Source organism: Canis lupus, chromosome 15 (genome assembly GCF_003254725.2).
Source record: "Canis lupus dingo isolate Sandy chromosome 15, ASM325472v2, whole genome shotgun sequence".
Lineage (NCBI taxonomy): Eukaryota > Metazoa > Chordata > Mammalia > Carnivora > Canidae > Canis > Canis lupus.
The window spans coordinates 9,111,205-9,138,239 of record NC_064257.1 but is presented as its reverse complement, the minus strand read 5'-3'; the positions used below and the strand labels follow the sequence as shown (position 1 = coordinate 9,138,239).

Genomic DNA, 27,035 nt, shown 5'->3' with positions numbered 1-27,035 from the left:
TTATTTAATATTTTTTTATTCTTGAGAAATTGAATATTACACTTAAAATCTATCCTAGTTTTTGCTGTAGGATTTTGGTCACTCTACTAGACATTCTGGAGCTTTTTATACACATATACACATAGTTTTGTCTTTTTCCCCCATATAACTTTTACTTTTAAAAATTTATTTATTTATTCAAGGAGGGTAAGAGGCAAAGGGAGAAAGTCCCAAGCAGACTCCGTGTTCAGTGCAGAGCTGGGCCTGGGGCCTGCTTTCATGACCAAGAGATCACAACCTGAGCCAAAACAGAGTCAGGCCCTTAAAATCGACTGCCCCACCCAGCCAGGCACCTCTTCCCCATGTAACTTTGGTATAAAATAGAGTTGAGGGATATAGATCCTGTGACAAGATTATAAGAATAATTGAGGGACGCCTGGGTGGCTCAGCGATTGAACACCTGCCTTCAACTCAGCATGATCCTGTGGTCCCGGGATGGAGTCCCACATCGGGTTCCCTGCATGGAGCTTACTTCTCCCTCTGCCTGTGTCTCTGCTTCTCTCTCTGTGTCTCTCATGAATAAATAAATAAAATCTTTAAAACAAAAAAAAGAATAATTGATAGTCCTTAGCTCTCCCTGAGTTTTGCTTGATATTATCATATCAACTTACTGGTTTATCTTTTTAACAAGATCTGGAAACAAGGAGGAAGGGGATTTATATTTTTTCAAAAATGCAAAATTTGGTTTCAGGTATGGATTTCAATTTTAGCATTGTTACTATTACTATATAACTTTATTAAGCTTTTGTTTTTATAAAAACAAAAGATTAGTAATTTTCGTTGGACTGTTGTGAGATTAAATGAAATTAAATGAGATTACAGATGTAATAGTAAGTGCTCAGTAATTAAATCTACTTCCCTTCTTGCCTGACTTATTGGCCTCTTTGTGTTATTTAGGATGCTTTCAACTTTAAAGAACAGAGGATCTGACCCTTAGTGAGGTAGATAAAAATAACATTTCATGTAACAAAAGCCTGAAGGTAGAGTCTCACTTAGGCCTGGGTTTAGTCAGGATCACTGAAGTTTTCTTGATCTACCTACGGCCTCAAGAGAGTGGCACAGCTTAAAACATCAAGTTGAACCTGGCAACTTCTTAAGTACAGGGAAATTGGTGAGGGGCAAGAGAGCCTATTCTTCTTGCTGCCCTCTCATCAGGGAGGAAAGAATCCCTAGCAACTTCTTTCAATTTATTGGCCAGTTTTAGAACACAGGTTCCATTTTATATCAATTATTGACAAACAGGAACAGGATTGCTAGGATTGACGAAGATCAGTCACGATCATCCCCTGGGACTAAACCCAATGTTGCCTGAACAAAAGTGAGATTCCGTGAATACAAAAAGGAGGAGAATGTTTCCTGGGTGGGCAGTCGGCAAGGGCTACTGTAGGGTACAAAAGAACCAAGTGATGGGGAGCAGAAGGAAGTGAAAGCTATAATTGGGCTGCTGGTCTCTGATTATTAAAATTTGAAGAAAATAATTTTTCTAATTCCTATATCTTGTAGTCTAAGGTAAACCTATGATCAGTAGCCTAAACAGTCAATTTTCTATTAAGGAATTAGAGTTGTCATTTTTATGTTCTATGTGTTGCTTACTGTGTATAACACTTTCTGAAAATTTTGTTCTTGAGCAAATAATAACACTTTAGCTCTAGATCAGCATATCCAGGTGTGATGAATAAATAGGTAACTTAGGTGGATTTGGAAAGGGAATGGTGGAGGGACTGCTGGGTAGCTTAGTGGTTGAGCCTCTGCCTTTGACTCACGACCTGATCCCCAGGGATAGCGTCCCACATTGGGCTCCTGCGGAGAAAGAACCTGTTTCTCTCTCTGCCTGTGTCTCTGCCTGTCTCTCTGTCTCTCTGTCTGTCTCTCATGAATAAATAGATAAATAATTGAATAAATAAATCTTAAAAAAATGGTGGCAAAATGCACATAAACTGAAAAGTTTGATGGAAGTTTTGCTGGGAATTTATGAATTTATGGATTGATGTGGATTATAGATTCATATTCTATTTTTTTCCTTTCCATCTCCAGTTACCTCAGGGATGTTGTGTAAAAATCTTTGAGCTTGCGATCCCTGGGTGGCTCAGCGGTTTAGCGCTTGCCTTTGGCCGAGGGCGTGATCCTGGAGACCCGGGATCGAGTCCCGCATCGGGCTCCCTGCATGGAGCCTGCTTCTCCCTCTGCCTCTCTCTCTCTCTGTGTTTATCATGAATAAATAAATAAAATCTTTAAAAAAAAATCTTTGAGCTTCCCAGAAGAAAAGAGCTTGTAATATAGGTATACTTTTTCTAGCTATTAATGAGATGATATTGGGAATGTAGCTAGATAAATAACCCAAGCAATGGGATTTTGTAAAATAATGCTTACTGTTGAAAAAACAAATTTAGTTTGTATTTCCATTAATTTCTCTACTTAATATCTACAGCTTAATTCTCTTTACTCTAACAAGCATGTATTAAACATCTAATATGTGAAAGGTTCTGGGCTAGTTATTAGAGATTCAGAGATACAGGCAGCCCGGGTGGCGCAGCGGTTTAGCGCCGCCTGCAGTCTGGGGTGTGATCCTGGAGACCCGGGATCGAGTCCCACGTCGGGCTCCCTGCGTGCAGCCTGCTTCTCTCTCTGCCTGTGTCTCTGCCTCTCTTTCGCTCTCTCTGAATGAATGAATGAATGAATAAATAAATAAATAAATAAATAAATCTTAAAAAAAAAAGAGAGATTCAAAGATACAAAAATTGTGATATATGACCTCATGAAGTTTGTAATCAAGAGCACTGATTTCAATAAGTTGGGAGAGGAAAATCTGGATTTCCTGGAGTTTAAAAAAAATCCTAAAAAACATTTTGAACCATTGATCTGAGTAGACCATCCCACTACAAATTGTAAGACATTGTATTAAGAGCTGGTTATATATGCTTTATATTCCATCTCATTTAATCCTCATTACACTCTTGTAGAATAGGTTGTTAAGTTTTTCCTATTTGATTAAGAATCAGAGGCTCAGAGTAGTCAAGGAATATGCCTAGGATCTCATAGCTTGTAAATGCTAGAGGCAGCTTTAAAGCTAGTAATCTTTTTTTTTTTTTTTTTTTTTTAATTGTGAGAGAGAAGAGACAGTGACAACATGAGCAGGGGGAGGGGCAGAAGGAGAGAAATTCAAACAAACTACCACTGAGTGTGGAGCTGACTGGGGCTGGATCCCATGACCCATGAGATCATGACCTTAGCCGAAACCAAAAGTGGGACGCCTAACTTAGACACCAGGTGCTCCAAGCTAGTATCTTTCTTTCAGTCTTACTGTTTCCAGCATGTCTCCTCATTTATGCTAGCAGTATGAACAAAATACTTTAGGATCACTGAGAATAAGGCATTAATTTTTTTAAGTGGCAGAGTGAATCAGGAAAGTCATGTTACGAGATGACTGGAGAGGGAGATATATAAAAGGATATAATTTATGGGACAGAGTTCTAAAGTGTAAGAGAAAAAAGATCACATCAGAGTACAGGTGGAAAATTCATGGGTAAAGGGAAATTCATCTTACAGAAGAATGGGTCAAGATAAAAATACACTTGAATATTGAAGGAGTTAACAGAAAATTGTGGGAAATTATTTAGCGTAGTTTAAAGCTTATATTCAATTTTTGATAAGCAATTGAATTTTTTTTAAGGTTTTCATTTATTTATTCATGAGAGACCGAGAGAGAGAGGCAGAGACACAGGCAGAGGGAGAAGCAGGCTCCATGCAGGGAACCCGACATAGGACCTGATCCCGGGTCTCCAGGATCAGGCCCCAGATCGAAGGTGGCGCTAACCCGCTGAGCCACGGGGGCTGCCCAGTAATTGAATTGTTATAGCATTTATCTTGGTAAAATGTAATTAAGTAGAATGTAAAATAATTACACTAAAATTTATGAAAGTTTTAAAATGTACTTTATATCTATTGCTAAAATGGAGATCAAGATATCTGGATTCCATTCTTGTCTTCATTGTTAATTGGAAAAATATGTCACACTCTAAAATGGTCAGCATATTTGAGTTTTATTTAATTTCACACGTTTTATTTATTTTCACACGTTATTAATTTATATAATTGCTCCATATAGCAACATAATCCCTCCCTCTCCTGTATAGTAGGTGATAAATTATAGAATAGAAAGAGTACAGAGAACTCTTTCCCCAAAAGGTGCCCTCTAAGTTCAGATGATCACCATTATTACATATCCATATTAATTTTCTGGGGAAATCACTGACCTCAGCCAGATCATGAGTATTCATCCTCTGTCAAGCTTCATTTGCCATCAATATTTTGACCCCTTTTTATTTGATCATTTGACTTCAAAGGACTAAGAAAACATTGAATTTAAGAGTAAAGGAAAGAGGAGTTTTGAAAGTGAAGAATTTTTTTTTTGAAAATGAACAATTTTTAAAAGAAAAATGTCTTCCATTTGATCATTTTCTTTTTTTTTTTAAGATTTTATATGAGTGAGATGGGGGAGGGGGTTGGGTGGAGAGGGGAGGGCAGAGGAAGGCAGAGGGGGAGGGAGAAGCAGATTCCCTACTGAACAGGGGAGTCCAAGGTGAGACGGGGCTGGATCTGAGGACCCTGGGATCATCACCTGAGCTGAAGGCAGATGTTTAACTAGCTGAGCCATCTAGGCATCCCTGGTCATTTTCAAAGCTTTGTCACACTTTATCCATTACCATCTCTGATGTGGCCCATTATTAGTTATTTGGTGCCAGGCAGTTAATGACTACTCTGTTTACTATTTAATAGAAGTAGACATAAAATATTTAAAAGTAAAATTTCTGGGCAGCCCGGGTGGCTCCGCGGTTTAGCACTGCCTTCAGCCCAGGGTGTGATCCTGGGGACCTGGGATTGAGTCCTACGTCGGGCTCCCTGCATGGAGCCTGTTTCTCCCTCTGCCTGTGTCTCTGCCTCTGTGTGTGTCTCATGGATAAATAAATGAAATCTTTAAAAAAAATAAAAAAAGTAAAATTTCTTGAACTGATAATTATTACCTGGATATTTTGTATTTGTTTGAGATGGTGTGAAAGATAAAGAATAGAATAACATTTTGAACATTTACACTTTATGCTAGACTTATCTAATATTACAGTTCTGTGAGATATAGTTACAGGTGAGAAAAATGTGCCTCAGAAAGATTAAGTAATCTGCCTATATCCTCAGTTTGAAAATGAGAGAGCATGGATTTTTTTAGAAGATTTTTATTTATTTGAGAGAGACCAAGCAGGGGTTGCCATGAGCAGGTGCCCCAAGAGCATATGGATTTTAAGACAAATCTGTCTGACTCCAAAGCCTTAGGCCTTAAAAAAAAAAAAAAGATTTTATTTATTTATTAGTGAAAGGCACAGAGAGGCAAAGACATAGGCAGAGGGAGAAGCAGGCTAGGCTCCCTGCGGGGAACCTGATGCGGGACTCGATCCCAAGACCCCGGGATCATGACCTAAGCCAAAGGCAGATGCTCAACCATGGAGCCACCCAGGCATCCTGCCTTATGCTCTTTTTATGACACTGGACATAGCAACAAGATTTATCTGTACTTGAATTGCTTACTAGAAATATGTCTTTGTCTTTGGGTGAACATTAGTTTTGGGCAGTGGTAAAGGATTGGGAATTTGAGTATTTGAATTTAAAAGGAAGAGGAGAATTCTGAATGATTGGTGATATCAGGTGAAATTACCAAAATTAGCAGGATTTTAGGTTTAACTTTACCTATCAGGTCTTGATTTACAAAGTAAAAAAACAATATGAATGCAAAGTGATTGAATGAGGAGAGATTTAGTGATGGTAATAATATGTACCACTTCAGTTTACTTACAATTATTTTTTCCATTGTAATTGGCTTTAAAAGTATAAACGTAGATGAATTTTTTTATTGTATTAGTAATTTGAATAAATAGAACAGAGAAGAGAACTGTAAGAGAGGTAATGTAGAAAACACTGGAATGGATATGAAAGAGCTCTAGGCTTCTGTTTCTTTTATAGAAGGAGAGGATTGCATAGACTATTCTGTTTCCTTGCAGCTCTGAAAGAGATTTTTATGAACTGTTTAAAAGAAAAAAAGAAAATGGAAAGATTTGTACTAGCAGTGATTTATCTCTGTAAAATTATTACTAAATGTACTGATTAGCTAAGGTCACTTTGTGAGAAGAGTACACCATTAAACATTTTGAAGTGTGCTGTGCTGAAAGTGTGTTTTCTGGAAGTCCTCTGGATTAAATGCTCTTTATCAAGGTGTCAGTTAAATGTGCTACAGAGAGTTTTATTTTGCAATTACTCTTTCCTTTTTGATTCCCAGTATTTCTTCAAGATCCCTTTAGACACACATGACCTTCATTACAGTTTATAAAAATATAGCTTGATGATATGCCTAATGTTAAAACAGGATTTTGAAAAATGACTCAGATTAACTTTTAATATAGTTCTGATAAGTTTTCCCCTTTCAGACACTTGGAATTACAGATATTTAACATATATTGAGCATTTACAAATGTAATTATATTAATTTGATGTATTTTATATTTACATACTATATAAATATTTTATGTTTATATAATTTACATAATATATGTTTCTGTATAAAATGGCAAAACAGTTAATGTCTAATGCTACTTTTAATTTGAATTAGTGTTCCACAGTAATATCAGGAGTAATTTTATATATAAAGATGTGTAAGAGAACTATAGGGGTGCTTGGTGGCTCAGTCAGTTGAGCATCTATCTATCTCCTTTTTTCATCTTGAGTCATGATCTCAGGAATCATGGGATGGAGCTCCGTTAGGCTCTGCGTTCAGTGGGGAGTCTGATGATTCTCTCCCTTTGCCCCTCCCCTCACTTGTGCACTCTTTCTGTCATTCTCTCTCTCTCAAATAAATAGATAAATCTTAAAAAAAAAACCTATATAATATTTTGAACTCATGTCATCATGCCATATTTTTAGTTTAAGTGAAAATATACTTTAAAAATTAAAATATCATTTTTAAATTTTTAAAAAAGATTTTATTTATTTATTTGTGAGAGAGACACAGAGAGGCAGAGACACAGGCAGAGGGAGAAGCAGGCTCCTTGGAAGGAGCCTGATGTGGGACTTGATCCTGGATCCTGGCATCATGCCCTGAGCTGAAGGCAAACGCTCAACTGCTGAGCCACCCAGGCTTCCCTAAAATGTCATATTTAAAACCAAGAATAAAACACATTATTTAAAATAATTTTTAGACGTTAACAATATTTTTATTCAGTAATATTAAAGAATACAGCATCATACTCACCTGAAATATTAGGGGAGAGTTACAATGTTTTTGATGCTATCTGGAATAAAATAATGTTTCAGAGCATGAAAAAATTTGATGGTGCTTATATTTTAACCATAGGAAAATGCCTGCTGCATTAGTTAAGATAAACTTGCCTGATACTAAATTCGATTTATGTCATATGTACTGTTTTAGCAGGATTCCAAGAGTATTTGTCAATATTGACTTCATCCAGGTATTTAAAGAATTCTTATCCTGAGAGCTCTAGAATATGACATGAGCTTCCTCATCTTTACAAGGATGGAAATACTGGACTACTATTCTTCTGTTCTTTTTTTCCCTCTTATTTACTATTAGATTTACTTTATTTTACCTATTTTGGAACTCAGACATCAATCATGGCACACATTTTTTTTTTCGAGATTTATTTATTTATTTTAGAGAGGGGAGGGAGGGGCAGAGGGAGGGAGAGAGAGAATTCCAAGGAGGCTCCCTGCTGAGTGCCTCCCCCCTTGCAGGGCTTGATTTCTTGACACTAAGATTATGACCTGAGCCAAAACCAAGAGTCAGCCGCCCAAATGACTGGGCCACCTGGGTGCCCCCTCGTGGCACACTTAAAAAAAAATTTTTTTTTAATATTTTATTTATTCATGAGACACACACACACACACACACACACAGAGGCAGAGACACAGGCAGAGGGAGAAGCAGGCTCCATGCAGGGAGCCCGAGGTGGGATTTGATCCCAGGTCTCCAGGATCAGGCAGGCCCTGGGGGGAAGGCAGTGCTAAACTGCTGAGCCACCCGGGCTGCCTTTAAAATATTTCAATTCTAATATAGTTAAAATGCAGTGTATTTTAATATTAATTTAAAATAATGTTTATGATGGCAACCTCCTGTCTACCTCTTAATATCCCTGTTCTTTAGTTTAGCTTCCTAGACATACCCAGTTAAAAAAACAGACTATTTTTTTAGAGCAGAAAAGCTGAACAGAAAGTATAGAGTTCCCACACACTCCCTGTAGTTGACCCCATTATTAGCATCTTGCCACTAGTGTGGTACGTTTGTTAAAATTGATGAACCGATATCAATACATTGTTATTAACTAAAAAGAAATATATGCTGTGGTTTACTTTAGATTTCATTCTTTGTATTGTATGGTTCTATGGGTTTTGATAAGCGGTATTATGTATCCTATTATATAGAATCCTATAGAATAATTCTACTACCCTAAAAATCCCTTGTGCCCCACTTGTGCTTTCCTTCCTCCCCCTGAACTGCAGGCATTCACTGATGTTTTTACTGTCCCTACAGTTACATAACCTTTTTCAGACTGTTTTCTTTCACTTAGTAATATGTATTTAAGGTTCCTCCGTGTCTTTTTTTAAAAAATTGAAGTATAATTGACATACAACATTATATTAATTTCAGGTGTATAAGATAATTGATATTTGCATATATTGTGAAATGATCACAATAAGTCTGGTTAATATGTTACAAAAATTTTGTACAAAATTGTACATATATTGTACAAAATATATGTTACAAAATTTTTTTGTGATGAGAACTTTTAAGATTTACTCTTTGAGGGGTGCCTGGCTGGCTCAGTGGGTGGAGCATGGAAGTCTAATCTTGGGGTCATTAAGTTCAAACCTACATTGGGTGTAGAGATTACCTTAAAATCTTTGTTAAAAAAAGATTTATTCTCTTAGCAACTTTCAAATATTCAATACAGTACTATTAACTATAGTCACTGTGATGTACATTACATCTCCAGGACTTATTTTATAATTGGAAGTTTATACCTCTTGACCACCTTTACCCATTTTGCCCACCTCTCACTCCCCGCCTCTGGCATCCACTAATCTATTGTCCGTATGAGCTTTTTTTTTTTTTTTTTTTTTTTTTTTAAAGATACCACATATAAGTGAGCTCATATGGTATTTGTTTTTCTCTAATATTCACTTAGCATAATACCCTTATGATCCGTCCTGTTGTTGTAAACAACAAGATTTCCTTTTTTATGGCTGAATAAATTAACTATTGTGTATATATACTATATTTTCTTCACCCATTAATGGATATTTAGGTTGTTTCTGTATTATGGCTACTATAAATAATGCTGCAGTGAACATGGGGATACAGATATTTTTGAGTTACTGTTTTTATTTTTTTTAAAATAAATACCCAGAAATCCCATTTCTGGGTAACATGGTAGTTCTATTTTTAATTTTTTAAAGAATTTTCATATTGTTTTTCATAGTTGCATCAATTTATATCGCCACCAATATTGCACAAGGTTTTTCTTTGTTCCACATCTCTACCTGTTATCTCTTGTCTTTTTGATAGCCATTCTACAGATGTGTGGTGATGTCTCATTGTGGGTTTGATTTCCATTTCCCCAATGATTAATGATATTGAGACCTTTTCAGGTACTTGTTGGTTATCTGTATAGCTTCTTTGGAAAAATATCTGTTCAGATTTCTGCCCCCTTTTTAAATCAGATTGTTCTTTTTTTTATTTTTTTTTCATTTTTTAAATTTATTTATGATAGTCACAGAGAGAGAGAGAGAGGCAGACACACAGGCAGAGGGAGAAGCAGGCTCCATGCACCAGGAGCCCGACGTGGGACTCGATCCTGGGTCTCCAGGATCGCGCCCTGGGCCAAAGGCAGGCGCTAAACCACTGCGCCACCCAGGGATCCCCAGATTGTTCTTTTAAATTTGATGAGTTCTTTATATATTTTAAATATTAATCCATGGGTGCTTGGGTGGCTCAGTTGGTTAAGTGTCTGACTCTTGGTTTCTGGCTCAGGATCCTGAGATCAAGCCCCACATGGTGCTCCGTACTCAACAAAGAGTCTGCTTGATATTTTATCTTCGCCTCCCTCTGCCCCTCCCACTTGTGTGCTCTCTCTCTCTCTTTCAGATAGATAGATAGATAGATAGATAGATAGATAGATAGATAGATAATAAATCTTTTTAAAAAACTAAATATTAACCCCTTAGCAGACAAATGATTTGCAGTTATTTTCTCTCATTCCATAGGTTGCCTTTTCATTTTGTTGATGGTTTCCTCTACTGTGCAGAAACTTTTTAGGCTGATGTAGTCCTACTTGTTTATCTTTGCTTTTATTGTTTTTGGTTTTGGTGCCAAATAAAAATATCATTGCCAAGACCAGTGTCAAGGAAACTCCATGTCTTTTTGTGACTTGATAGCTCATTCCTTTGTATTTATAAGTAATATTTTATTGTGTGGGTGTACCATAGTTTTGTTTATTCATTCAACTGTTGAATGACATCTTGGTTGCTTCCTATTTTTGGCAATTGTAAATAAAGCTGTTATAAACATTCACATGCAGGTTTTTGGGTGGGCATAAGTTTTCGGGTCATTTGTAAAAATACCTGGGAAAATGATTGGTGGATTGTATGGTAAGCTTGTGTTTCTCTTTGTAAAAAACTGCTGATCTGTCTTCCAAAATGGCTGTACTTTTTTGCATTCCCATCAGCAATAAATGAGAGTTCTTGTTGCTCCACATCTTCACCTGCATTAATATTATCAATTTTGGATTTTAACCATTCATATAGATGTTTGGTAGTTTTTCATTTTTGTTTTAATTTGCAATTCCCTGATGACATATGATGGTGACATATCTTTTCATGTGCTTATTTGCTGTCTATATATCTTCTTTGGTGAAATGTCTGTTCAGATCTTTTTTCCAATTTTAATTGGGCTGTTTGTTTTCTTATTGTTGAATTTAATTTAATTTTTTTCTTGTTGAATTTTAAAAGTTCTTTTTACATTTCATAAGTTACAAGGTTTTTTTTAAATCAGATGTGTGTTTGTTTTTTTTTTAAGATTTTATTTATTCATTCATGAGAGACACACACAGAGAGAGAGAGAGAGAGAGGCAGAAACACAGGCAGAGAGAGAAGCAGGCTCCATGCAGGGAGCCCGACATGGGACTTGATCCCGGGTCTCCAGGATCACGCCCTTTTATCAGATATGTTTTACAGATTTTTCTCCCAGTCTGTGTTCCTTTGATTCTTAGACATATTCACTTTTAATAATCTTAGAAGGCTCTCTGAGATTTAATTGAACATTTTCTTAAAATGTCTTTCCTTTGTTTTTAAGTAATCTCTATGCCCAGCATGAGGCTTGAACGCATAACCCTAAGATCAAGAGTCGTGTGCTCTATTGACTGAACTATCCAGGCCACCACTCCTTAACTAAACATTTTTATATTAGACATTTCAGTAAAATTTCTTAGCTGTTTTTTGATTATTAGTGTTAGAAATTATTTATTAGCTTTTCTTTTTTTTTAACCTTTTTTTAAAATTTTTTATTTATTTATGATAGTCACAGAGAGAGAGAGAGGCAGAGACATAGGCAGAGGGAGAAGCAGGCTCCATGCACCGGGAGCCTGATGTGGGATTCGATCCCGGGTCTCCAGGATCGCGCCCTGGGCCAAAGGCAGGCGCCAAACTGCTGCGCCACCCAGGGATCCCCCGCTGCGCCACCCAGGGATCCCTAGCTTTTCAATTAAGATTTTATTTACATATTTTCTTATTTTTTTTCTCTCCAATTCGAGTCTTAAACTTAGTGCAGATAAGTATCTTTTCTGCCTTAATTGGTGCTATATTCTCAGTCCTAACACATTAGTGGGTGCTTACAAAATATTTGTTGGATAAACCAATGAATACTGTCTCTTAATGGAGCAGTATGTTTCTTATGTAGCACCTTGAGTCTTCAGATAATGGTGTCAAATTCAGAATATAATATAAGATCTTTGGAAAATATTTTAAATTAATTGTATATGTTTCTCTTAAGGACAGATTCAAACCAAAAAGAGTTTATTTTCCTGATTTCATATTTACTTGATGGGGAACAATAAATAAGAGAATGAGAAATGGATACTTTAAATAGAATATTCTTCAATAATTAGTTTTCTTTATACTCTGCCTAAAAACTTATCATTGACATGATGATCTGAACCATTCTGGTATGGTAAAACAGGAAAAACATTTGTATTAACCTTGGTTTCTAAAGAAGTTAAGGAAATATTTTCCATTCACATCCTTCAAAAGTTTGTGTAATGGCTAAAAGCCAGCCTCACCCATGTCATAACACTTATCACACAGTATTGTGTCTGTCCTTCTCATTGGAAGGTAAGGATCTTGAGATTGATTCTGATTTATCTTTTATCCCCAGCATCTAGCAAAGTACCTGTCACCCACAAATTCCTCTATAAATGTTTGTTAACGAATGAATAAGTGAATGCCCGATCATCAATTCACATTGAGTGCTTGTTGTTTCTCTGTCACTGTGTTGGGTGCTAGGTTTACATGGATGACACTGTGATCCCTACCTACCCTTATGTAAAGATTAATGGGAAGAACCAAAAGCAAACAAATGTATAATTACGAATGTAATAAGAGCTATGAAGGAAATTGACAAGTAGGGCTAATATAAAAGATGAGGGGTGGAAGATCTGGGAAGGCCTCTGAGAAAAGACCTTTTAGTTAACACATGAAAGTTGAGGAGTCAGCCATTCAGAGTGCAGGGAGAAAAATGCTTCAGGAAGAGAGAACAGGTGGACTTAGCTAAGAAGACACTTATACAAGAAACTGAAAGGAATCTAGTAGGGTTAGTATAATAAGGGAAGACAGTCACATAAAAAGAGTTTGGAGAGGAAGCCAGGGAATACATCATGTAGTGTTCTGCAGGTCGTCTGAGGAATACAGTGGGAAGCCATGGGAATGGATGAGCTTACCTAGGGAAGAATTTACAGAGGGAAGAAAAGGGGCCCAAGGCTGAGCTACTGAGGTCAACAGAGGAATACTGAGGTCAAGCAGAGGAAGACCCAGTTCAAGTGACAGAGGAGGCATGGCCAGGGAGTTAGGCAGAAAACCAAAAAAATGTGGTGTCTTGGAAATAAAAGGGAGAATGTAGTTTGTCATAGGAGGGGAGTTATCACCTATATAAAGTGCTGATGGAAGGTCAAGAACATATGAATAGAAAAAGGGACCAGTGGACTGGTCTATATCAGACTCTGATAAAAGCAGACTTAGTAGAGCTGTGGATACAGAAGACAGAATAGGTTGAAAATGGGGGATGAGTGGAAAATGGAATAAAAAGTGAGGAGGTAGAGTTTTTTTAAGAAGTTTTGCTGTGAGGGAGAACAAACAAAATTTTGGAGCACTTATTAGATGAAGATGGTGGTTATAGATGAATTTTTTAAAAGATTTTATTTATTTGAGAGAGAGAGATAGCAAGAGAGAGTGCACAAGCAGGAGAGGGGAGCAGGAATCCCACTAAGCAGGGAGCCTGATGCAGGGCTCAATCCTAGGGATCATGACCTGCGCAGAAGGCAGACGTTGAATGGACTGAGCCACGGTGGCACCACTATAGATGAATTTTTTAAAGGATGAGAAATACTTACTCTTGTATTTATGTAATTAAATGAATGATCCTCTAGACATGTTTTTTGGGGGGGGAAAAAGATTGATCAATGGAAGAAGAAAATCCTTAAGAAGGCCAAAGGAATGGGATCTATGCACATGTTGAGGGTTTGGTCTTCACCTGGGGAAAGGAAGATTAAGTTGGGGACAGATATAGTTAGGATTGTGGATTTATTGGTGAGAGCACAAAGACATTTACATCTACTTGGCTCATACTTCATATAGAAAATATAAACACTGAGAGAGGTAAATGATGAAGGTTTGAGAGGTCCGAGATAGTTACCTGAGAGTAGGATAGTAAAATCTAGTTAGAGATTGAAATTTTGGTAGCCCTGTGAGACTGGGTATATCAAATTTTCAGTCATTTGGGCAGCCCCAGTGGCTCAGCAGTTTAGCACCACCTGCAGCCCAGGTTATAATCCTGGGGACCCGGGATCGAGTCCCACATCGGGCTCCCTGCATGTAGCCTGCTTCTCCCTCTGCCTATGTTTCTGCCTCTGTGTGTGTGTCTCTTGTGAATAAATAAAATCTTAAAAACATTTTTTTTCAATCATTTTATACTAGTATAGTCCTGACTTCATGGGATAAAGTCTTTGTCTTTGGAGACATTGTGAGCTTGCTACATTATCTTTGCAGTACACAGCAATTTTTGGAGAAGCAAGAAAAGTTTTATAAGGCCAATCTATGCTGCCATCTCTCTGTCCATTTCCATTTATTCTTTCATTGATTCATTCAGCAAGTTTTACTTATTGCTTAGTGTTCTGTTTTCAACCAAAGAGATGAAAGAAAAAATAGAATGGCTATCCTATTAAAACATACTGCTCATGCTTCCATAGATGACAAAATTTCAATATATAAAATAAGTAATAAAACAATTACAAAAAATAATAAAAAATTAAAAAATCAGAAAACTGTACATGCTTTGCGTTGGGAAGAAGATAGATGATGATGGTAGTGGTGGTGAGAGTGAGATGCTGAATTTTTGTTGAGTGTTAACTGTGAGCCAGGCACTTTTCTAAATGCTAGTTATCTTATTTAATATACATAACACCCTGTGAAGTAGCTAGGGTTATAGTCCACATTTTACAAGGGACTAAATAGGCCTAAAAATTTTAAGTAACTTGTTTAGAATCACACAGCCAATAAATGAGTTAGGATTCAAATTTAGAGCCCACACTCCAAAGCAATATGCAATAGTTTCAGGGAAAAACAAACGATAAGGGAGTGATAAAATTGAGGTCCTTAACTTTAGTAAGGGTCACTTCAACACTTGGAATTACAGCTGCAGAGCTCCTAGGCAGCCAGCTAAGCAGGAAACAGAACGTAGCTAAACCTTTGTTTGGCGCATACTCTGTAATTTATCATCTTCCTAGTAAACCCATGTGAAAGGTTTATTATTCCTATCTTCCAGTTGAAGAAACTGATAGTTTCTTCAGTTAGTGAACTAGGAACCAGTGTTTTCTTTTCTCTCTCTCTCTCTCTCTCTCTCTTTTTAAGATTTTATTATTTGAGAGAGAGGGTGAGTGAGAGAGGAGAAAGCACAAGCTGGAGGAGAGGCAAAGAGAGAGGGAGGAGCAGGCTTCCTGCTGAGCAAGGAGCCCCAAATGGGGCTGGATCCCAGGGCCCTGGGATCAGGACCTGAGCTGAAGGCAGATGCTTAACTGATTGAGCCACCCAGGGACCCCAGTCAGTGTTTTCTTGTCTATATAACTCACATTCTTTTCCTTTAAATATAGTTGACAGGACAAAAATGAAACAATTCAGTAAGTTTTATGGTGGTTTTTATATTGTTTTCATAGGGGAATGTCTGTGTTTATAGTATGTGTTCAAAGCAAATATATTTATTTCAAAAAAAGTTGAAAAATATATGGTACTTATTAGATGGCAATTTCTTATTTTAAATAAAATTACATGTTAAATTACTCACAATTTACTCTTGAATAACTTGAGTTACAGGCAATTTTGTTTAACATTTGAGAATTTTGGTAGTGAATACAGAATAATCTTTTTTGGACTCTTGAGTAAAAAGCACTTTAAGAAAATCTGTTGGTTTATAACTTCAGAGATCAGTTTTCTTAAGGTTTGTTTTGTTCTCTGCTGTTAAAACATGACCACTGGTTGTGCTCCTTGGGAAGCAGAGAAGTGGAAATTTCTCACAGTGAAAGTTTGTTGAAATGTATTAAGAGCATTATAAACAGCAAAAGAGATCAATATTTCTCAACACCTAGATTCAGAATAACTTCACAGCTATTTGCTCGCTTCTTTATGATATCAGGCAAGGCACTTTGATCATCTGTAAAATAAAGATGGTAATACTTAACCTATACAATTATATAATAAAGATCTGTTGAATTAATTATGCGTATTAGAAGTAATAAATGTGTTACCTAGCACTATATGTAGTAGACTATCATTAAATGGCAACTTACTATTTTAATTATGTCTTTTTGGAAAATTGGCTGTAGTTTCTTTAAAAAGTGTTCTGGGATCCCTGGGTGGCGCAGCGGTTTGGCGCCTGCCTTTGGCCCAGGGCGCGATCCTGGAGACCCGGGATCGAGTCCCACATCGGGCTGCCGGAGCATGGAGCCTGCTTCTCCCTCTGCCTGTGTCTCTGCCTCTCTCTCTCTCTCTCTGTGACTATCATAAATAAATAAATAAATAAAAATTAAAAAAATAAAAAATAAAAAAAAATAAAAAGTGTTCTTTGTTGTAGAATTCTCTATATATTCTGGACATCAGTCCTTTGTCAGCTATGATTTGCAAATCTTTTCTTTCATTCCATAAGTTACCTTTTTACTCTGTTAGTGCCTCTTGATACAACAAAGTTTTAAACTTTGATGTTCATTTACTTTTCTTTTGTTGCCAAACTAAATGTCATGAAGCTATTTCCCTATATTTTCTTCTGTTTTATAATAGTTTTTGCACTTAAATTTAGATTTTTTTATTCACTTTGAGTTAATTTTTGTATATGGTGTAAGAGTCCAATTTCATTCTTTTGAATATGGGTATCTAGTTTCCCCAGCAGCATTTGTTCAAAACATGTCCTCTGCCCATTGAAATGTCAAAATCATTTGACTATGTGTATGTGCGGGTATATATCTGGGCTCGCTGTTTTATTCCATTGTTCTTTATGTCTGTGTTTATACTAATATTATAATGTTTTGATTACTGTAGCTTTGTAGTAAATTTGAAACCGTAAAGTAAGAATCTTCCAAAGATGTCCTTTGTCAAGATTATTTTGGCTATTTGAGATCCCTTGGGATTCCATATTAATTTAAGGATAGATTTTTCTATTTCTGTGAAGATCAGGGAGTTCTGATACAGGCATCATTGAATCTGTAGATAACTTTGAGTAGTATGGACATTTTTTTTAAAGATTTTATTTATTTATTTTAAGAGAGAGAGCACATGAGCCAGTGTGGGGAGGAGCAGAGGAGGAGGGAAAAGGAGAGGTAGAGAATCTCTAGCAGGTTCCATGCTGAGCACAAGCCCAACTCAAGTCTGGATCTTAGGACCCTGAGATCATGACAAGAGCTGAAACCAGATGACTGAACCACCCAGCCTCCCAGGATAGTATGGACATCTTAACAATAATGTCTTCAATTCATGAATTGTCTTTATACTTATTTATATCTCTACTTTTTTTCAGCAATCTTTTGTCATTTTCAGGATGCCTAAGTGGCTCAGTAGTTGAGCATCTGCCCTTCTGCTCAGGGCGTGATCCCGGAGTACAGGGATCAAGTTCCACATCGGGCTCCCTGCAGGAAGCAGGCTTCTCCCTCTCCCTCTACCTGTGTCTCTGCCTCTCTCTCTCTCTCTCTCTCTCTCTCTCATGAATAAATAAATAAAATCTTAAAAAAAAAACTTTTGTTATTTTCAGTGTACAAGACTCTCACCTCTTTGGTTAATTCCTAAGTATTTTATTATTCTTGATACTACTATAAATGGAATCATTTCCTTAATTTCATTTTTGACTTGTTCATTATTAGTGTATAGAAATACAACTGATTTTATGCTGGTGTCTACATGCCCCAGTTGGCTGAGCATCTGACTCTTGCTTTCAGATGGGGTCATGATTTCAGGGTCATGAGATCAAGCCCCAAGTCTGGCTGTGCTCAGCAGGGAGTTTGCTTGAGATTGTAACCCACTGCCCCACTCATGTTCTCTCTTTCTCTTTCAAATAAATCTTAAAAAAAAAATACAACTGATTTGTGTGGGTTTACTTTATATCCTGCAAGCTTGCTGTTATTTATTAGTTTTTATAGTTTTATGTGTGGAATCTAGTATTTTTTACATATAGGATCACGTCATCTGTAAACAGATAATTTTACTTCTTCATTTATGATTTGAATGCCAATTTGTTTTCCTTGCCTAATTGCTCTGGCTAATCTTCAAATACTAAGCTTGAATATTAGTAGTAAAAATGTACATGCTTGTCTTATTCCTATCATAGAGGAAAAGCTTTTTAGTCTTTTGTAGCTGTATATGATGTTAGATGTGAATTTTTTATATGTGGCCTTTTATGTTGAAGTAATTTTCTTCTAAGTTTGTTCGATGTTTTTATCATCTAAAGGTGTTGAATTTTGTTAAATGCTTTCTCTGTATTGGTGATCATGTGAATTTCTTTCCCATTAATGTTAATGTAGTATATTACATTGATTGATTTTTCTATGCTGAACCACCCTTACATTCAAGGAATAAATCCCACTTCATCAGAATCCTTTTAATGTGCTGCTGAATTTGGTTTCCTAGTACTTTGTTGAGGATTTTTTTTTGCGTCAGTATTCATAAGGGATATTGGTCTGTAGTTTTCTTGTAGTGCCTTTGCTTTCTTATCAGGATAATGCTGGCTTCATAGAATCAATTAGGGAGGGTTCCTTCCTTTTCAGTTTTTGGAAAGACTTTGAGAAGTCTTTCCAGAAACAGATGGCACGATCCTATTTGTTTTTTAAATGTTTGGTAAAATTCACCAATGAGGCCATTTTATTTGGAACTTTTTTCTTTCCTCCTCTCCTCTCCTCTCCTCTCCTCTCCTCTCCTCTCCTCTCCTCTCCTCTCCTCTCCTCTCCTCTCCTCTCCTCTCCTCTCCTCTCCTCTCCTCTCCTCTCCTCTCCTCTCCTCTCCTCTCCTCTCCTCTCCTCTCCTCTCCTCTCCTCTCCTCTCCTCTCCTCTCCTCTCCTCTCCTCTCCTCTCCTCTCCTCTCCTCTCCTCTCCTCTCTCCTCTCCTCTCTCTCCTCTCCCCTCCCCTCCCCTCCCCTCCCCTCCCCTCCCCTCCCTCCCCTCCCCCATCCTCCCCTCCCCTCCCCCATCCTCCCCTCCCCTCCCCTTCCCTCCCTAGAATAAAGGGTAAATTTATTTTTATTTTATTTTTTTTAAAAGATTTTATTTATTCATGAGAGACACACAGATAGAGGCAGAGACATAGGCAGAGGGAGAAGCAGCCTGATGTGGACCAGGCCCCCAGGATCACGCCATGAGCGGACACTCAACTGCCGAGCCATGCAGGTGTCCCTATTTGGAGCTTTTCTTTGTTGAGATGTTTTTGATTACTGTTTCAGTCTCTTTACTAGTTATGGATGTATTTGGATTTTCTGTTTCTCCCTGATTCAGACACAGCAAGTTTTGTATTTTTAGGAATTTATCCATTTCATCTAGGTTGGTCACATTTTTTTCCAAAAAAAATTTAATTGAAGGAGAAGGAGAGCATGCACACATTCGCGAGTTATTGCAAGGGCGGGCGAGGGGAGGGGCAAAAGGAGAGGGAGAGAGTCTTAAGGAGACTCTACACTGAGCCCAACACAGTCTTGATCTCACAACCTTGAGATCTTGACCCAAGCGGAAATCAAGAGTCAATCACTTAACCAACTGTGCCACCTAGGTGCCTTATTACAATTTTCTTTTAAGTAATCTGTACACTTAATGGGGTGCTCAAACTCAGATCCAAGAGTTGCATGCTCTACCAACTGAGCCAGCCAGATGCCCCAGTCACAAATTTTTTAAGCCAGAAGAGAATTATTTTAAAAATGGAGAGTAGGATATTGAGTCTTAAATCAGTGCTTCCTTTGATAGAACAAATCAGTGCTTCCTTTGACAGAACAACACAGAGATTGAAGTCACAACTCTAAGATCAAGACCTGAGCTGAGATCAAGAGTCAGACACCTAACTGACTGAGCCTCCTAGACATCCTAGTGTTACTTTAAATAGCAAGTGCATTTCAAATAATTTCTGTCTACAATTGGATAATAAGTTAAATATGATATATACATTTATTATAATTATATATATATAATTTGACCATTAATAATCATGATGGGATCCCTGGGTGGCTCAGTGGTTTAACGCCTTCAGGCCTGGGGCGTGATCCTGGAATTCCGGGGTCGAGTCCCATGTCGGGCTCCCTGCACGGAGCCTGCTTTTCCGTGTCTCTGCCTCTCTCTCTGTGTGTGTCTCTCATGAATAAATAAATAAAATCTTAAAAAAAAATAATCATGATAAGGCAGTATAGAAAATGCCTATGATGACACAGGGATAAAATAAAATGCAAACTCATAGTTATGCTTTGTTTATAATTATAAAAGTTATTCTTGGGTATAAAAACATGTATTTATAAAGCAAACATAAAATTATAAATAATTTTAATTGGTGGAATTCTGGATAATTCTTTTTGTTTTTAATTCTTAACAATGGTTCCTAGTATTGGTTCAATTAAAAATAATTCAAGATCTATGAAATAGTCTTCCCAGAAAAAACATATTCTTTTTTAAATTATTTGAGAGAGACAGAGTGAGAGCACAAGCAGGAGTGTAGGATCAGAGAGAGAGAGAGAAACAGACTTCCCACTGAGCTGGGAGCCAGACATGGGGCTTGATCTCAGGACCTTGGGATCATGACCTGAGCCAAAGGCAGATACTTAACTGTCTGAACCACCCAGGCGCCCCTGGAAAGAGCATATCCAAACCGATCAGTTTCTATGTCTAGCAGTCAATTTATAAGAAAGTTAAGAGAAACACTTTAAACATCACCACAAGAAGGCAACCAGTGAAATCCATATTGTGGGAAAGTACAGGACAAATGATTCAGTTCTTTCAATAAAATATGTTTGAAGGAGAAACTATATAATAGAAGAGACTTGAGACATTCACTAATTATAGTATTAAGGACCTCTTTGATTTCTACTTCAAGCATAACATTAAAAAGCTAAATAAAATTTAAAAATATACAATAATGCAGCATTAAATGCATAAATTAGAAAAGAAAGATCTAAAGTCAATCATCTAAGCTTCCACCTTAGGAAACTAGAATGATTGCTGTTGATAACGGCAGAGACTAGGCATGTGTTGGGGCAGGGGGACATGGAATGCCCTGTAATGTTTGCTTCGCTTTGTTGTGAACCCAATACTACTCTTAAAAAAAAAAAAAAAAAAATGGGGCAGCCTGGGTGGCTCAGCGGTTTAGCACCGCCTTCAGCCCAGGGCATAATCTTTGGAGACCGGGAATGGAGTCCCACCTCGGGCTCCCTGCATGGAGCCTGCTTCTCCCTCTGCCTGTGTCTTTGTCCCTCTCTCTCTGTGTCTCTCATGAATAAATAAATAAAAATATTTTAAAAATTTTTTTAAAAATGGAGTCTATTAAAAGGTATGTCTATTAAAGATATAACATTGTTCAGATACTTGATATTAAGAAATTAAGTTTAAGAATCTTAATTTTAAGATATACTACTGTTAAAATAGTCCTTGTGTTTCAGAGTTATGTACTGAAATATTTAGAGATGAAATGATATCTGAGATTTATTTCAAAATGATTAAATGAAGAACTAGGTGAGGATTTGCTTTAATAATTGTTTCACCTGGGCACTGGGCACTTAAGGTTTTTTTATGCTGTTATGTCTACTTTTATATGATTGAAATTTTCTATTAAAAAAGTTTTAAAAATGCAGAATGACCAAAATATGGCTTAAAGTAGGGGGGACGTGTTTTAATTTTTGCCTTTAACAAATTAGCACTTTTAAAAATATATCTTATTTATGTATTCATGAGAGAGGCAGAGACACAGGCAGAGGGAGAAACAGGCTCCATGCAGGGAGCCCAATGTGGGACTCGATCTCCGGTCTCCAGGATCACGCCCTGGGCAGAAGGCAGGTACTCAACCACTGAGCCACCCAGGCGTCCCAAATTAGCACTTTTTAACCTACACATAAAACTTAAAACACAATATATGTTATTTATAAAATAACAACAGGACATATAAGAATTAATTTATAGCATATTACAGGAATTGAGTTTGGTAGCTTCAAACAAATTTAAGGTTTTATGTTGAATTTATTTTCTTATAATTCTGGTGTTGTATTTGTCTGTGTAACCTGGATTGGAAATAAAATTGCAAGGTTAAATTAGAGACCTTTTATAGCCCTTCCTGTGGTATACTCTTAAAATGACTAATAATTATTTTTGTTTTCAGTTAATAACAGTAGTTGGAACAGGTGCTTGGATAGAGGCAGAGTTGGCATCAAAACTGCTTTAGCTCTTACTACATTGGTTTTGGTATTTGCTAATAAGCAAGGGTAAAGTACTTTTCTGACTTTAAGAATTTTTACAAGCTGGGATGTCTAGGTGGCTCAGTGGTTGAGCATCTACCTCTGGCCCAAGACGTGATCCTGGAGTCCAGGGATCGAGTCCCACGTCAGGCTCCCTGCAGGGAGCCTGCTTCTCCCTCTGCCTGTGTCTCTCTCATGAATAAATAAATAAAATCTTTAAAAAAAAAAACAAAAAGAATTTTTATAAGCTGTTACTGTCACTTTGTGAATAGCTGGATATTGGTCAGTCACAAGCACTTTCATGCTTTTTGTTCTTGCAAGGCAGTTATTTTTGTCATAATTACAGTGCTTTTTGAAGACCTGGGATGTCACTTTTTCCACTTTCTGAATTGGAACGAAATAAGTGAACATTTGGTGATTTGAATTTTCAAGAATTTTGAAAATTTGAATTTTCAAGGATTAATAAGTATTATTTACACTCTTTTTTTTAAGATTTTTATTTATTTTTTTAAATTTTTATTTATTTATGATAGTCACAGAGAGAGAGAGAGAGAGAGAGGCAGAGACACAGGCAGAGGGAGAAGCAGGCTCCATGCACCGGGAGCCCGACGTGGGATTCGATCCCGGGTCTCCAGGATCGCGCCCTGGGCCAAAGGCAGGCGCCAAACCGCTGCGCCACCCAGGGATCCCAGTATTATTAACACTCTAAAGGGGAATAAATAGGCACAAATGGTACTTGAGTATAAAACTTGTTTATAAATTTGGCAGTAAGATTTGTTATGTGGAAAGCCATGAGTAGGAAGTTTGGAAAGGGAAATAAAGGCACCATCATTTCACTCGGTCTCTATTTACTACATTTTGTATGTATTATCCATTTAATCCTCATAAAAGCCTTACAAGGAGAATATTAACATTTTATTTTTACATATAAGGAGAAACTGAGGCTGGCAGAGTTTAAAATATTCCCATAAAGGGGATCCTGGGGTGGCTCAGCGGTTTAGCACCTGCCCTTGGCCCAGGGCGTGATCCTGGGGTCCCGGGATCGAGTCCTGTGTCGGGCTCCCAGCGTGGAGCCTGCTTCTCCCTCTGCCTGTGTCTCTGCCCCTCTCTCTCTCTTTCTGTCTATCATGAATAAATAAATAAAATCTTTAAAAAATATATTTCCATAAAGTTATTTGGTCAGGGAATGATAAAGTTGAGATTGAAGTCCAGAAATGGCACATTAAAGAAAAATTACAAATACACTAGATGGTCAGAGAAAAATACCATATGATCTCTCTTATATGTGGAATCTAAAAGTAAAAAGAAAAAAAAAGAGAAAAAAAAAATAAAAGTAAAAAGACTAATACCCTAAGCTCATAGAATGGATAAGTGGTTGCCAGAGGCAGGGAGGAAATGAGGGGTAGGGGTAGGGGTAGGGTAAAATGGCAAAATGGGTGAAGGGAGTCAAAAGGTATTGACTTTCAGTTATAAAATAAGTCATGGGGACGTAATGCAGAGCATAGCAATTATAGTTAATATTATTATATAGCATATTTGGAATTTACCAAGACAGTAAATCTTAAAAGTTGTCATAACAGGAAAAATTCTGTAACTATGTATGATAACATATGTTGACTAGACTTTATTGTCATCATTCTGCAATATATACAAATACTAAGTCATTATGTTGTACACCTGAAACTAATATAATGTGTGTCAGTTATACCTCAATTAAAAAAAAAACATTAAACTCTAGAAAAAATAAACCTTAATATATGTAAACAATGAAATAAAGGAACTGACCTCAGTAAAAACAACAACAACAAAAAAAAACCCAAACAAACAAACAAAAAAACCACATAAGTGGAACATTTTAACTGGTCCTTAGCTGGAACATTGAATAGCTTATGCACTATAAATTATCATAATTTGTCTCTTTACAAAGAGACAACTTTTACTATTTGTTTCTCCACTCACATATTCATGTGTGCAGTAATTTTAGTAATCAGGAAGCAATAAACATTGGTTAAGCACCTATTTTATTTCAGGCACTGTGGTATCAGTATTAAAATACTTCAATCCTTCATGAAGTTTACATCCTAGTGTGGGAAAATGAAGACTAAGGTAAATGTAGTAATAGATTGCAGTAGATTGTGTTAGTTGTGATAATAAAAGTATATGGTGTGATATTTTGGTAGTATAATAAGTTTGTATGTGCAGATAATGTAATTCTCTATTTCTAGAACTGTCTTTTTGACTCTGACCCTCAGCTCAGAACTGGGGAAGGTTCTTAGATGATATTTGGAATGTGAAGTGGGATGCTGTTTGTTTGTCACAGTGACTGGGATTGCTACTGCTGTATAGTAATTTGGGACCCGGGCTTCTAAACGTCCTGTGTTAAGCAGAACAGTGCTGTGCAGGGAAGAATTGGCTGCCCCAAATGCCAAGAATGCCAGGTTGTTCAGAAACACTGACTAGCCTGATTCATGGCAAGCAACTTCATCTGGTAGTTTTAAATCCAGAATTATTATTGTTCTCATGTGGTTCAAATCTCCTAGATTCTACATATCTATTCCATGGTACTAATTCTAATGATCTCAGGAGCTTATTACATGATAGTCTTTGTCTTTTTGAGAATGAAAATCAGCATTTCTGGGTCATTCTTCTGTTTTATGTTGTGGTACGACACCTGTCAGCAGTAGGTACTGTTCTGTGGTGGTTTTGTGATTTATGTTACATTTGATCCCATGTAGTTCTCTGGCATGGGTGATCCCACAGAAATGCATCCATTTGCTTGACTCCCATTTTCTTACCATTGTAGGTAGTTTCTTGGCAGGTCATCCACTTTTCTAACTAACTTCTGTACCTTTCTCTAATTTCCTTGGAGACATAAAAGATCCCCCTCCACACTATTGTTAGGCCCATCGCTTATTGGAAAGGATGGTAGTCTTAGGTGCTGTTGTTTAACTGCATAATGCTGCCCCCTAGCTTGCTTTTTAAAAAGGGTATCTTTGTTTTTTGTTTTGTTTTGTTTGTTTGTTTTTTATACTTTCTTGAGGATTTTTTACCCAAAGCAAGTCCTTTACTTTGGAAAGTTGCTAGTTGTATTAATTTTATAGGACTGCCATAATAAAGGACTACTGGGGGATACCTGGGTGGCTGAGTCACTTGGCCTCTGATTCTTGAATTTGGCTCAGGTCATGATCTCAGGGTGGTGAGATTGAGCCCCAAGTAAGGCTCCAGGCTCAGTGCAGAGTCTACTTGTCCCTCTCTCTCTGCTCCTTCCCCCCACTCACACTCACTCGCTCTCAAATAAATAAATAAAAATTTAAAAATAAAGTACCACCAACTGATGGCTTAAACAATAGAAATTTATTGTGCCACAATTCCAGAGGTTAGAAGTCTGAGATTGAGATGGTGATAGGGTTGGTTCCTTCTGATGGTCTTGAGAGAAGGATCTATTCCGTGTCTTTTTCCTTGGCTTATAGTTCATATCTTTATGTTTACATCGTAATCTCTGCATACTGTGTCCATATTTGCCCTTTTATAAAGTTACCAGTCATATTGGATTAGGAGCCTACCTTAATGACCTCATTTAATTTGATTACCTCTGTAAAGACTCTGTTTCCAAATGAGTCACATTCTGTAGTAGTACTGAGAGACTTCAATATGTGTATTCAAGGGAGAGACGATTCAACCTGTAATGCCCAACTAATGTCCCTTTTAATTCTATTTTCCATTTAGAATACAGAAAGGGGTCTACTCAAAATAAAATATCCCAGTCCAACACCTAAAAAATGTATATAAAATAAAAAGAGAGAGGGGGGAAAAATCCCTGTTTCCATCCAATTCTTATCCTCTGACTTGACTATTTTACTGTACCCTCACCACCATTGGATAATACCAGTTTTTAAAAAAATTTTTGTACAATGAAAAAGAGTATCTCATTCCTTTAATTTTTATTTGTCATAAGTGTTACTTAGTATATCTTTATTTACTAGCCATTTTATTTATTTTTCTTTTCCTTTTTTTTTTTTAAAGATTTTATTTATTCATGAGAGACAGAGAGAAAGGCAGAGACACAGGCAGAGAGAGGAGAAGCAGGCTCCATGCAGGGAGCCCGATGTGGGACTTGATCCCAGGTCTCCAGGATCATGTCCTGAGCCAAAGGCATATGCTCAACCACTGAGCCACCCAGGCATCCCTTTATTTTTCTGTAAATTTACCTATGTGAGTTTGAGTTATCTTCTCTAGAGGTATTTGTATTTTTCTTATTAGTTCATTGAAGCTTTTTATATGTTATGGATCTTAGTCCTTTGTTCATTATATATAACATAAATATTTTATCTAGTCTATTTTAGTCTTTTTGATGTATTCTAAATGGAATTGTTTTGTAATTTCCCTTTCAGATTGTTCATTTTTAGTGTATAGAAATGCAACTGATATTTGTATGTGGACTTTGTATACTGCACCTTCACTGAATTCATTTATAAGTTTTAATAGTTTATGTGAAATATGTAGGGTTTTCTGTATATAAGTTCTTATCATCTGCAGACAGATATTTTTATCTGTCAGATATTTTACTTCTTTCTAGTTTGGATGCCTTTTATTTCTTTTTCTTGTCTAAGTACTTTGGCTAGAAATTCCAATACCAATGTTGAGAAGAGGAGGTGAAAGCAGGCATCCTTTTAGAACTTAGAGAAAAAGCTTTCAGTTTTTTACCATTGAGTATGTTTGCTGTGGGTT

At 36.9% G+C, this 27,035-nt stretch overlaps 1 protein-coding gene across 3 annotated transcripts in view; it reads left to right on the top strand.

Moving 5' to 3' along the window:
- ZFYVE9 (zinc finger FYVE-type containing 9) overlaps nucleotides 1-27,035 on the top strand; it is a 184,199-nt gene that overhangs the window by 77,161 nt on the left and 80,003 nt on the right. The gene's annotated exons all lie outside the window — the stretch shown is intronic.